Source organism: Anoplophora glabripennis, unplaced genomic scaffold (assembly GCF_000390285.2).
Source record: "Anoplophora glabripennis isolate ALB-LARVAE unplaced genomic scaffold, Agla_2.0 scaffold219, whole genome shotgun sequence".
Taxonomy (NCBI): domain Eukaryota; kingdom Metazoa; phylum Arthropoda; class Insecta; order Coleoptera; family Cerambycidae; genus Anoplophora; species Anoplophora glabripennis.
The window spans coordinates 39,126-51,881 of NW_019416353.1; positions in this window are offsets into that span (position 1 = coordinate 39,126).

A 12,756-nucleotide genomic window follows, 5' to 3' on the forward strand; every position below is an offset into this window, starting at 1 on the left:
ACCCAACAAACCCTATATGGCTATGCTCGACAGGGAACGTTCTATCCAAATATGAAAAAATTTACAGGGTGTTCCATTTAAATTAACAAAGTTAATATCGGCGGCCATTTTGTTTGGACTTCATTTGTTTTTCAAATATTATTTTCGAAAAATTCATAAGAAATCGTGCAACTTTTGTATTTTACATTTTTTTATAACTCTTAAAATAAAAAAGTTAAAGGGGGTCAAAATATAGTGAATCACCCTGTAACTGAGTTTTTATATTCATTGTGAAATCCACTTCCCGTATGTTAAAAATATTCTTAATAAGTACAATTTAATGAATCACGATTTTTGATAATCACATAAGTTTATGCCCTCAACTTCAAACTAATTAATTATCAACTTTAACTATTATCAGTAATCACGATTCCACTGGATGGGTTGTCTAAGAAAATGTAATTACTTCATATTGTATATTTCTTCTATTCCCGAACAAAACAAGAGGAGGGAAAGCAAAGCAAAATAAAAGAAAAGAGATAACAAAAACTGGCGAATGGAACAAAGCCAAATTTACATTTTAAATTTACCGATTCAAACTTTTAACAAGTTTCATTGTTATCACTTTCTGATATTGATTAAGAATTGTTTTAACTGTCGCAACCAGGAGGTTTACAAAACAAAGGCGTTATATTAGGATATAAGAGTTTATACGATGCCGTGAAATGCGAAGTTGTTTTCTTATACAAGAAAATTAACTTATTGCAAAAAATATTTATTTATGGTTTGGTTTTCAGGCTTCCTTGGGAGTTGTCTGTATTTGAACAATTTCTTCTGATTGCCACATCACCGGTTTTGACCTTTTGGGGTTTTCGCGAGACATATTTTTTCTGAAGAAGACTTCATGAAAAACTCATGGCAGTGTGCATTAGATATTTTCTATAGCTCAAATAAATTATTTAAAAAAAAAAGACAATATGTCACTGATAACTTCAGTTTATTTATTAAATAATAAAAAAGAAGGCAAGAATACAACATCTGAAATAGTTAGGTTGATTGTGCTATTGTGCATGTGCTATCAAATGTCAATTTATAGCTAACAAATAGCATCTAATAACCTGTTCTATACAGGATGTTTCTGAAATACCTAAGTGTGTTTCTTGAAAAGTGTGATAGAGCCGAGAACGACAATGATCAACTTCAAGAAGGCAACTGATAATCTAAAACAAGTTTTAAATTTAAAAAAAAGATTGAAAGTTGAAACAAATTTACGACGAAAGCGCTGATGGCGGTTTTGACGGCTTAAATTTTGTGTTCGAAAACGCTGAAATTTATCCAAATCTCGTTTGAAAGTAACACAAAATTTAAACGAATAAACGAATTACTTACCAATAGACGTTAGACTAAAAAACTCTAAATAAGCAGCCCCGTTTGAACGTGTGATGTTTTTGGTGATAGTTTACTCGGTCCCATAGTGTGATCTGACACTATGGGACCGGGTAAACTATCACCAAAAACATCACACTACACATTCACAGAAAACCTTTTCTGAAACCGAGATCTCTGTACAACGTGAGGATTTGCATCACAACAATCGTGAATGTTGTAAAAATTTAGTATGCCGTCTATAGTTAAACAACATTCATTCAAAAAGCGCCTTGCTTGTAAAATTCGGATCTTGTCCTATTTGATGTCGAAACCACGGGCAAAATTCCACACGGGGCTGAAAATCACTGTTATTTAATGTCTGAACCCTTTGTACATGATAGTGGTGTAATTATTTTTCCTGTAGCAGGCCCTTCTTGAACAATGTCGCGAGTACTGCGCCTCCGATCTTCCCCAACGAGGTTTATGATGTTTTCTTCGTTGTCGAACGTCGACGATTTTCATATGTCAGGTGGAGTGGTGGCCAGTTCTTGATCAGAAAAGGTGCTTCAACTGACTTATATCCAAACATACATTAAAAGAAAAAGAGGTAAATCAGGTCAGTGGTAGAATATGTGTGTGACATTTTACACTGAAGATAGCCACATAAAATTGGAACAAAAGTGAGACATTTGCCGCATTTCTTAAAAAAAAATTAACCTTATTAAGCTATGAGCAGTTACAATTGAAATACTTGCAGGTTTCATTTTTCTGTTTATCCCCGACTAATGAAGAAAGAAACTACTGAATTAGTTCTTTATAAAGGTTAACTTTTTACCACTTTTGAGTAAAATAAATAGGAAGCACTCCCAGTATTATTTCACTGTACAATTTTTATTTGTATGGTTAACAGAATAAGTTAAAATTTTGCATTTATTTGAATGAATAGATTCAACTTTCTTGTATTTATTGAAAATATAAAACGTTCGTAGTTTGCGTTGTTTATTCGTGAATTAACATTTTATTTTTATTTACATACGTTTGAGAAAAATTATCATCATGATTCACTGTTCAAAATACAACGTATGTAAAATTTGAGATCCGCTGAAATTTCTAGGTAGAGGTTAACTAAAACTTGATGTTAAAGTTCCTCAACATTTATACATGTGGTAAACTTCCTTAAGTCGTCGACTAAGTTAAAGGGAACTAATCTGATACAATTACAGACCAGACTCCTTCCGAGTAAAGCATCTCCCTAGGATATCAAATTAATTTGAGTTGTTGGCGAAGGCTTCGTTAATGTACGGCATTTCTTTATTTTGGCTGGGCGTTTACATTGGTTTCAAGTGACAGCATATTTGTCAGCAAGAGAGATCGAATGCGACAAAGATTGATCGAGGCTCGTAATTTCCTATTTTTCACTTGACATTTAATCTTTTTACTGGCCGGACCGCGTTGGTAAGTTAGTTTCAAAAATTGTTCTCATGTGGATATTATTTATTTATTATTCAATTAACACCAGATTCTGATTCAATAACATTCGATTCTGATTTAATAACAAAAAATCATTTTTATCATGTGCAGACATATATGGAAAACTCACAATCAAGTTCTTAACTTGGCCTCACTTGTCAGTTCCGTTTTCAGCGGCAGCGAAAATCGTCATGAAATTAGTTTCAGGAGGTTTGCTGGATCCTACGTAATATTCCAATATACGCAGATAATTTACGGTAGGCAATTAACAGCAATGATTAATGAAGCAGTTTGCGTTTAGGACAAGTCCTGGCCGATGTTGAATAATTACAGCCAAAGAAAAATAAACAAGATTAATTATCCAAATTTATCGATTGCATTGAAGCTGAAAAAGCCTAATGGGAAGGTATTATCTGCGCAGGTAGGCATAGGTTGGTCGGTTGGCGTAGGAACTTGGCGTTCGCGTTCTTTAGGATGAATGAACAATATATATACAGGGTGTCCGGTAAGTACCTCCTAATCTCTCGGGAGTGTATAGGGGAGGTCAAAATAAAACTAGTCCTTCCTATAATTTTTTTTCCTAATGTGCCCCCTAACGGAGTTATGGGGGGTCAAAGGGGTACCTAGAAATTAACGTTTAGGGTTATAACTTTGAAACCACCCTGTATATTTTAATAAAATTTTCGTACGTTGTATTACACATGGAGCTCTACGATTTGATGCTAAAATCAACTTTTTGCTATTATCAGGTGTCCAGAAACGGACTGGCCCTATCACAATTTTTCTCAAAATTTTGACAGAAGTAATTTTATCAAACTGAAAATATTATTATTAGATACTCTGAAGGTTTTTCTTTAAAAATGGTACTCTTTATTTATTTCGAAAAAATGAACGGTTTGCGAGATAAATCGGTTTTGAAAAAAATTGGTAACAAATACAACAACAATTAAAATTTATTTTTTTTACATATTATTTCATGCATTTAATTTCTTTAACTTTATCAAGTCCAGAAATCTTTGAACGGGTTGGCTATACTTTATGAGCAAGTAGTGACCAATTAAAAATAACATTTGAAAAATAACTTACTTACAAGACATGCAACAAAGAACATTCAACAATGAACAAAGGTACCTAAATGTTACTTCGGTAGATGTTCAAAATGAGCACCCCGTACTTCAATGCACTTTCTAATCCTACGAATGTTTTCCCGGTGCACTTGAAATAATATTCCGTGATTATTGCGGAGATGGTCACAGTTCTGTGTTAGCCTCAGCAGAAGTTCCTCTCTACTATTTACGGGTGTTGAATAAACGTTATTTTTTAAATGACCCCACAGAAAAAAGTCTAATGGGTTTAGGTCGGGCGACCTAGGTGGCCATAATACAGGTCCGCCTCGACCTATCCATCGATCACCAAAAACATTCGTCAGATGTTGACGTACTAAACGATCAAAGTGGGGTGGTGCACCGTCATGCATGTACCACATTTCAGTTCTTATTTGAAGGGGCACTTCTTCTAACAAAATATTTAGATTTTCCTCTAAAAATTGCAAATAAAGAGCACCATTAAGTCTTTGCTCCAGAATAAATGGACCAATCAAATGATTCCCGATAATGCCAGCCCACACATTCACCATAAACCTTTGTTGGTAGCGAGTTTGAACTAAAGCGTGAGGGTTTTCTTCATCCCAGACATGTAGATTATGCGAATTAATTATGCCGTCTCTTGTAAAACCTGCTTCATCGGTGAACAAAATAGATGTACCAAAATTATGATTCCGAATATGATGCTGTAAAAACCAATTGGCGTATTGAAGTCTTTTTGGATAATCATCTGGAGACATAGCATGTACTTTTTGGATGTGGTACGGGTAAAGCAATTGTTCTTTCAGAGTTTCATGTACAGCCCATTTTGTAACATTGTTTTGCGCCGCAAGCTTCCTTATGCTATTTGAAGGATTATTAGCAACGTCTTCCAATATTTGTTCCTCTACATGAGGGTCTCGTACTCTCCTCGGGGCTCCTGCTCCACCACGGCGTGGCAAAAAGCTTCCTAAATAAAGGATTCGGAAGAAATTAGTTTCACTAACGTTTTTCACTATTTTTTTTTACCTGTTTCTCTTAAACTACGATCAACTCTTTCAAAAGTTTTTGGACTCGGCAAATGTCGACCCGGAAACCTTTCCTCATAAAGTCTTCTTGCCTCCACGGAGTTGCATAATGCTTCCCCATAAATTAGGTGCATATCAGCATATTCTGCACAGGAATATTCTTCCATTTTTAAATGTTATTTCTAACGGCTTAAAACGAATACCACAATAAAATTGAATTTTTATTCTGTCACGCGCCTTTGACAAGTACTTTAAAATCAACAGGGTCTAACAACGAAAACAATAGAAAAGAACTCCATGGAGACAAGAGCAATAATAATTTGTAGATGTATTTTGGTCATAGATGTTGATTTTACAAGAAACGGCATTATTCATTCCCTTAATTCACCACCAGTAAATGTTTATGGTGAATCTGTAGGCTGGCACTAGCGGGAATGATTTTATTGTAAAAAAATAAATTTTAATTGTTGTTGTATTTGTTACCAATTTTTTTCAAAACCGATTTATCTCGCAAACCGTTCATTTTTTCGAAATAAATAAAGAGTACCATTTTTAAAGAAAAACCTTCAGAGTATCTAATAATAATATTTTCAGTTTGATAAAATTACTTCTGTCAAAATTTTGAGAAAAATTGTGATAGGGCCAGTCCGTTTCTGGACACCTGATAATAGCAAAAAGTTGATTTTAGCATCAAATCGTAGAGCTCCATGTGTAATACAACGTACGAAAATTTTATTAAAATATACAGGGTGGTTTCAAAGTTATAACCCTAAACGTTAATTTCTAGGTACCCCTTTGACCCCCCATAACTCCGTTAGGGGGCACATTAGGAAAAAAAATTATAGGAAGGACTAGTTTTATTTTGACCTCCCCTATACACTCCCGAGAGATTAGGAGGTACTTACCGGACACCCTGTATATATATATATATATATATCAGACGACAAAAATTGGTTTTAAGTAAATTTAAAAACACATAAACTTATATTTAACTTTACTGTTTTCGGTTACTCTCCTTTAGATGGAAAAAGGAGATCTGTAACAGAGCAACAAAAAATAATAAAAATGTATAAGTATAAGTAATTTAATTAGTATAAAAACAAAAAAGTGAGAACACAGAATAAAATGAAAGAAATCATAGAGGTATAATCAAACATTGTAATGCATCATTTTTATTAAAAATAGGTAGGTACTTAAGCTAATCTACCCTATTCTACATAACCTAATCTGACCTAGCCTAGTCTAACCTAACACAACCTAACCTAACCCTATTTTACCTAAAGTAACCTGCTCTAAGCCAACATAAATTAGATAAGCAAATATCACGGCAACTGCAATGAAAAATTGACGATAATAAACAACTTCACCCAAACAAAGATTAATAATATATCTACAATGGAACAAAACACATAAAAAATACCTACTTACGATTAGTCAAAATCTCCGATGAGTAACGATTATTTCCAAAAATATACAATTTAACGAAATATTTACGAAACAATGCCCAGTCATTATAGACATGAAACAGCCTGTTTCGCGAAAAAAATACTATTAGAAATTTCTCTGCGGAATATTGTTCGGAAACCTGTTGTAAACAAAATATCAAAAAATCAACTCGAGGCTAGTTGGGAAACTTTGTTTAAACAATGGTCAAAGTTATGGAAAAGTCGTTTTTTGACTCAAGTAAAAAAACTAAAAAGCGAAAAAAAGTTTATACAAAAAAGGTAGGTATTAAATAAGCCTATAAAATGAGACAAGTCCGATTAAATTCCGATAATTTGTTTATGAGCAAGAGCTCAAAATATGGTAGAAAATGGCCGTTTTTTTCAATTGCTAATAATAATTAATGTAATTTTCATCGCAGACACTTGTAATTCAGGATTTTTGAGGCTTTTTACACGCTTAATAAGTGGTAAAAATTTCTGCCCGAAAGCTTAATTGGTTTGGCGTTGGCGGCATTTGTTATCTAAGAATATGCTATTTTCAATTCACTTTTCCCAAGCTCACAGGCTTTGTAGAGTTTCGATCATTAGTTGATTTTGTACCTAAATAGTTGTATTGACATATGCATTTACTGAGAATTTAATGTTTCAAATTGAATTTGTTTAAAAATGACTGAAAAAATGAAATATTTATTAAATTGTTAAGATAGGTAATTATTATAAAAAAAAATAGTAACCTCTATAGTTTAGTTAGTACTATTTTTCTTCGAATTTAAAAAAAAATCGTTGCTCTAAGTTGATTAAAAGCCGAGATATATATATTTTTTATTTAATCGCAGTGACCTTAATTATTAATATTAAGAGCCGAAATTTGGTATAGAGAGTATACATTAAGAGCTATATTTTCATGTCCTACATTAACATTAAGGTGAATTCAACTATTTAATTGTGGGGAGAGCGAGGCGGAGCATGCGCGCTACGCGACTGGTTGCGGGCAGGAAAATGATCGAGCGGCTTCAAATCGATGGAGCTGGAAAAATTAGCCATATCTCGGTTAATAATGAACGTATCGAGATGATTCTTATTTCATTATTTCAACCCGTGATTTAATTATTTATTTAGTAAATCTTGGGTTGAAATCATGTTAATTTCGTTAATACAATAGCTTCAATGCTCATGAATTTTCGCGCTACCCCAAATTAAAAAAGATTCATCTGGATACGTTCATTATTAATGCGTAGCGCGCATGCTCCGCCTCGCTCTTCCCACTCGTTCGCTCGACCGAGTACTAGAACGCATCGCCGCTATCTTATTTTTTGCAATTAAATAGTTGAATTCACGTTAATGTTAATGTAGGACATGAAAATATAGCTCTTAACGTATACTTTCTCCAAATTTCGGCACTCAATATTAATAATTAAGGTCACTGCAACGATTTTTTAATAAATATTAACATTTTTTCAAAGTCATTTTTAAACAAATTAAATTTGAAAAATTAAATTGTCAGTAAGTGCATATGTCAATACAACTATTTAGGTACAAAAACAACTAATGATCGAAACTCTACAACGCCTGTGAGCTTGGAAAAAATGAATTGAAAATAGCATGTTCTTAGATAACAAATTCCGCCAACGCTAAGCTAATGAAGCTTTCGGGCTGAAATTTTTACCACTTATTAAGGGTGAAAAAAGCCTCAAAAATCCTGAATTACAAGTGTCTGCGATGAAAATTGTATTAATTATTAGCAATTGAAAAAAGCGGACATTTTCGACCATTTTTGAACTCTTGCGCATAAACAAATTATGGGAATTTAATCGGACTTGTCTTATTTTACAGATTTATTTAATACTTACCTTTTTTGTATAAACCTTTTTTCTCTATGAATAACAGTATTTTTACGCGAGTCGAAAAACCACTATTCCATAACTTTGACCATTGTTTTAACAAAGTTTCCCAACTAGTCTCGAATTGATTTTTTGATATTTTGTTTATCATACGTTTCTGAACAATATTCCGCAGAGAAACTTCTAATAGTATTTTTTTCCCGAAAAATATACTATAATGACTGGCCTATACTGTCAAGCAGAATATAAATATTTGAATATTTATTTCTACAGGCCAAACTATATATTTACTTAAGTGGAATGAAATTAAAGTAAATGTTCATTCATTGAACTAACTCTAAGGACTGCTACTGGAAATAAAACATAATAATTTTGTCGTACTACCAGCTTTGTAGGTGATCTTTTTGACGCCCATCAACGTCATGAATGTATCACAGCTCAGAGTCACAGCAAAGCAGTCAAAACAGTTTAAGGCAATTTGACAGTGACCTTATTGACAGTGACCAAGCAGCTAGGTATTCAGAACAAACCCACGCTAATTAGAGCACAAAAATTAATAAATAAGTTTAACTTCTTGAAATATAAATTTGAAATTTTGTATAAATTTTCCTGAAAATCGTAATACTGTTAGTGGCTCAAAAGATGTCATATGCACCTCTGCTTGTATTGTGTATTTCCGGGTCCTGAAAACATGCAAAAAAAGGATTGGGCGCCCTCAAAATCGTCTGTAATATGTTCTTTACATTTACAAGAGAAGTTTATTATTATTAGTAAAAACGGCGTTAGAAATTTATCCAAAAATACAGTGCTAACTCTAAACTTGCCAAGAGTGGTAAGCAAACTGTCGTTTAAAAAGGAAAAAATGACAATTTAAGAAATAGAAATAATAATATATATTTTAATAACTCCTATAAAAACAGTACACCCAAGCTAGAGAAACATAAAATTATATATCAAAAACCTTTTGAATGTGAACATATTTAAAAATATGCATAAGAACTTGTGAGAACTGTAAGTGAAAAGTATATCGATGTGAGAATAAATCATGAAGTTAAAATATTTAATTCAGTGAAAAAGACAAATATAAAATAAACTAACATTACCTAAAACCTAATAAATATATTTAAATTATTTTGTAGGTTTATTTAATATAAGCAAGACATTAGGATATATTATTTTCTGAAATCCAAGCTTGAAAAATGAATATTTGTTATAAGTGTAAAAATATTGCTTAATCCGGACCTCTTCAAAGTATGCGCGGTCAAATTACCTCGCACACTCCACTTCCCCGCAATTTGACTTCACCGGTTCCCATGCTTTGGTTGGGATAGGAAACATACACCCTAGGTGGTCTGTGGAAATAGCTATTGTTATCGTTCCGCTTCGTAAATATAATTAGATCTCGGGAACACACGGCTTATAACAGAACCAGACTCAGCTCATTCATGTACCTAAATATGAACATGTTTCCAGAAAATATGTCGCAACACAATAATAGTACGTAACCCTAAATGTAAAGTTATGAAATGCGTAAAAACAAAGCTTAGAGTTAAAAGTCGCCTTTAGTTTTCGTTGAAGAATTTGTAATTAGTTCGAAAACATTACACAACAGGTAAACCATATTTGCCGTTTATTTCTATTCTCTTGTGCTATTTTATTTCATGTAAGCACTCAACTGAGTAATAAGTAATTACGAGTATTCAAATAAATAGGGCGATTACAACTTGCAATAGTTGAGTTGAGATAGACTAATAAAATAATTGCATAGAAAAGCCGACCGACCGCTATGACCAACGTCTAGTAAACACTGGAAACTAGAATGTTATGATTCTGTTATGAGCAAATAAAAACCCAAGTACTTTACTGTAAACGATCTGGAGATGTTTCTGGAAAATGAAATACATATCCAAACACACCGAAACAACAAACATAGTTAAACTAAGCTTGTTAGCGATATTTTGCCATTAAAGTCTTTCTAAATTTATCGTATACTAATACGGTAATATATTGTAACCCAACACTGCAACAGCCTGAACAAGGTGTAATGTATACACACCTGTAAAGGTGCAAAATATATCTCATAAAGTTTGTGGGCGGAGTAGTTTGCCATATAGTTGTTAATTAGTAAGTTAAACGGTAGCCACGCTATAAATATTGGGGATAGGGTAGAATTACAAACTAAACAATGTAATGTGTTAAGTGTACAAGGTTAAACATACTCTTAATTTAAATATGAACTCAAAACTTATATTTAATAACTAAAAAACTAGCTTACTTTCTAACTGCGAACCATTTTTTTTAATTGTCAATATTAACGATTAATTTTTGATTCATAGTAAGTGATACTGCTCCTTTTAATTTTTATAATTTGTTTCAATGTTGTATTGACTGAAAAATGTTTGTAAAAAAGTTATTATTATTATTTTCAGTTAATTGAACCGACAAAATTTAAATAATGACCTTCTTTTTTTAATATAATCTCATCATTGAGAAAAGAGATAAACATTTCCGAAAGCTTGACACATCGCCAAATTATATCACTGGTTTTTCCTCTTAACTAGTCAGTCAAGACTATTCTATATATACAGGGTGAGTTGTGGGAATCATACCAAACTCCAGGAATGGATTATACAAGTCAAAATAATAAAAAAACTGAAATGTTGTTATGCGATTTTCATTTGTTTTAAGGCTATGACGTGCATTTGAATAAAATTGATATTCTATTAATCACAGCGTTCTTTGATTAAATGTTCAAAAACACCAGCATTGACCTTCAAATATTTTCTGCTTCGTCTACGAAGGACATTTGTAACTCTCCTGATTGCTGCATTTCTTTCTTTAATAAGTGCTTTAATAACATAGGTCAACATTTAGTTTGGAAAAAAACACCAGATTTAACCTAGGTATCCAAGGGTTTTTGGGGTCACTGATTCCGATGCCGAGGTCGGGTAAGCTCTATCACGTCAGGTTCAAGGTCATTTGAACGTAAAATTAAGAAAACGTGGTTTAAAGAATCTGAAAAAATTCATACATAGGTTTTTTGGGTCGCTGAGTCTGAATCCAATGTCGGTTGACCTCTATTACCGCATGTTCAAGGTCATTTTAGAAGGTGAAAAAAATTAGAAAAAATGTTTACGAATGCTCACCTGTCGCCTATTGTCTGTTCATCTGTCTGTCTTTTTACCTGCACACCTGTTAGTCCGTATTTATCGTCCGCCTGTATTTTCTCTCTGTCCATCTACCTGACATTCTGCCTTTCTACCTGCCTTTCTGTCGGTAATTTTCTGTCTGACTAAATGACTAAATGTTTCTGTCTGTTTTTCTCCCATCATCTGCCTGAGTGTCCACTGACAACCTGTCTGCCTCCTTGTCAGTTTGTCTTCTTACCTTTCTACCTACCATCCTCTCCCGGTTTTAAGTGATTGTATAAAAACTTTATTAAAAAAAAAAATTTGAAAGCCTACAACAAATCAATTTGCTTCTTTCAACATAAGTTTAGTGTATTAGTCGAAATTCGGGCGAGAACGCTTACGTTGTTCCTGGAATGATCTTCGAACCGCTTTTTTTATATGCTTTATTTGTGTCTCTTTAGATTCCAGCAATAGTCTGCTAACATATTCTTCCCCCAAACACTCTCCACTAAAATCTCTCAGATTTTCTGGGAACCAATCATGATGAGAATGAACAAAATGAAGTGTCAGATTCATATGACATTTAGACAGAGGGTGGCAGAAAAACGGACAGGAAGAAACATTTAGTCAGACAGGAAGATAGACAAAATAACCAACAGAAAGTCAGGTAGAAAGGCAGGATGTCAGGTAGATGGACAAAGAAAATACAGGCAGACGAGATTGTTTCCAATCTTTTTCATCTCCTTTTATTACTTAACCTTCAAATGACCTTGAATGAGGTGATATATGTCAACCGACCTCGTATCCAGACTCAGCCACCCAAAAAACCTATGTATGAATTTTTTCAGATTTTTTTAACCACCTTTTCTTAGTTTGACCTTCAAATGGAATTGAATCTGACGTGATAGAGCTTAACGGACCTCGGCATCGGAATCAACGACCCTAAAAACCGTAGAGTCTGGTGTTTTTTTTTCAAACTAAATGTTGACCCTTGTAATTATTGATGTTAGGTCGAATTAATGCCACCAGAGTGTGGTCTGCCTCTATTTAAGTGTGAATTATGAATAAAATATGAAGATGTAGCTATAATATTATACTGTACAAGACGTAAAGACAAAATATGTAGGTAAGGGGATATATGTATAGACATTGTATATTAAGTTAAGAAATGTCTCTATTAAATGGATTCATGTTAGAGTGGTGACCCTCAGGCTCCGTTTTGAGGCTGTATTATAATACAGGTATACCTGATTTATACATATATCTGATTAACTGCTAAAATTTATGGTTATCCTTGTTAGGAAATGGGACTTTTAATAAAACTCTTTAATTATTTTTTACTTATATTTATTTAATAATTACTTTATCTTGTGGCACTGTCTTATACAAAGGAAGGTCTATTACCAACTAAC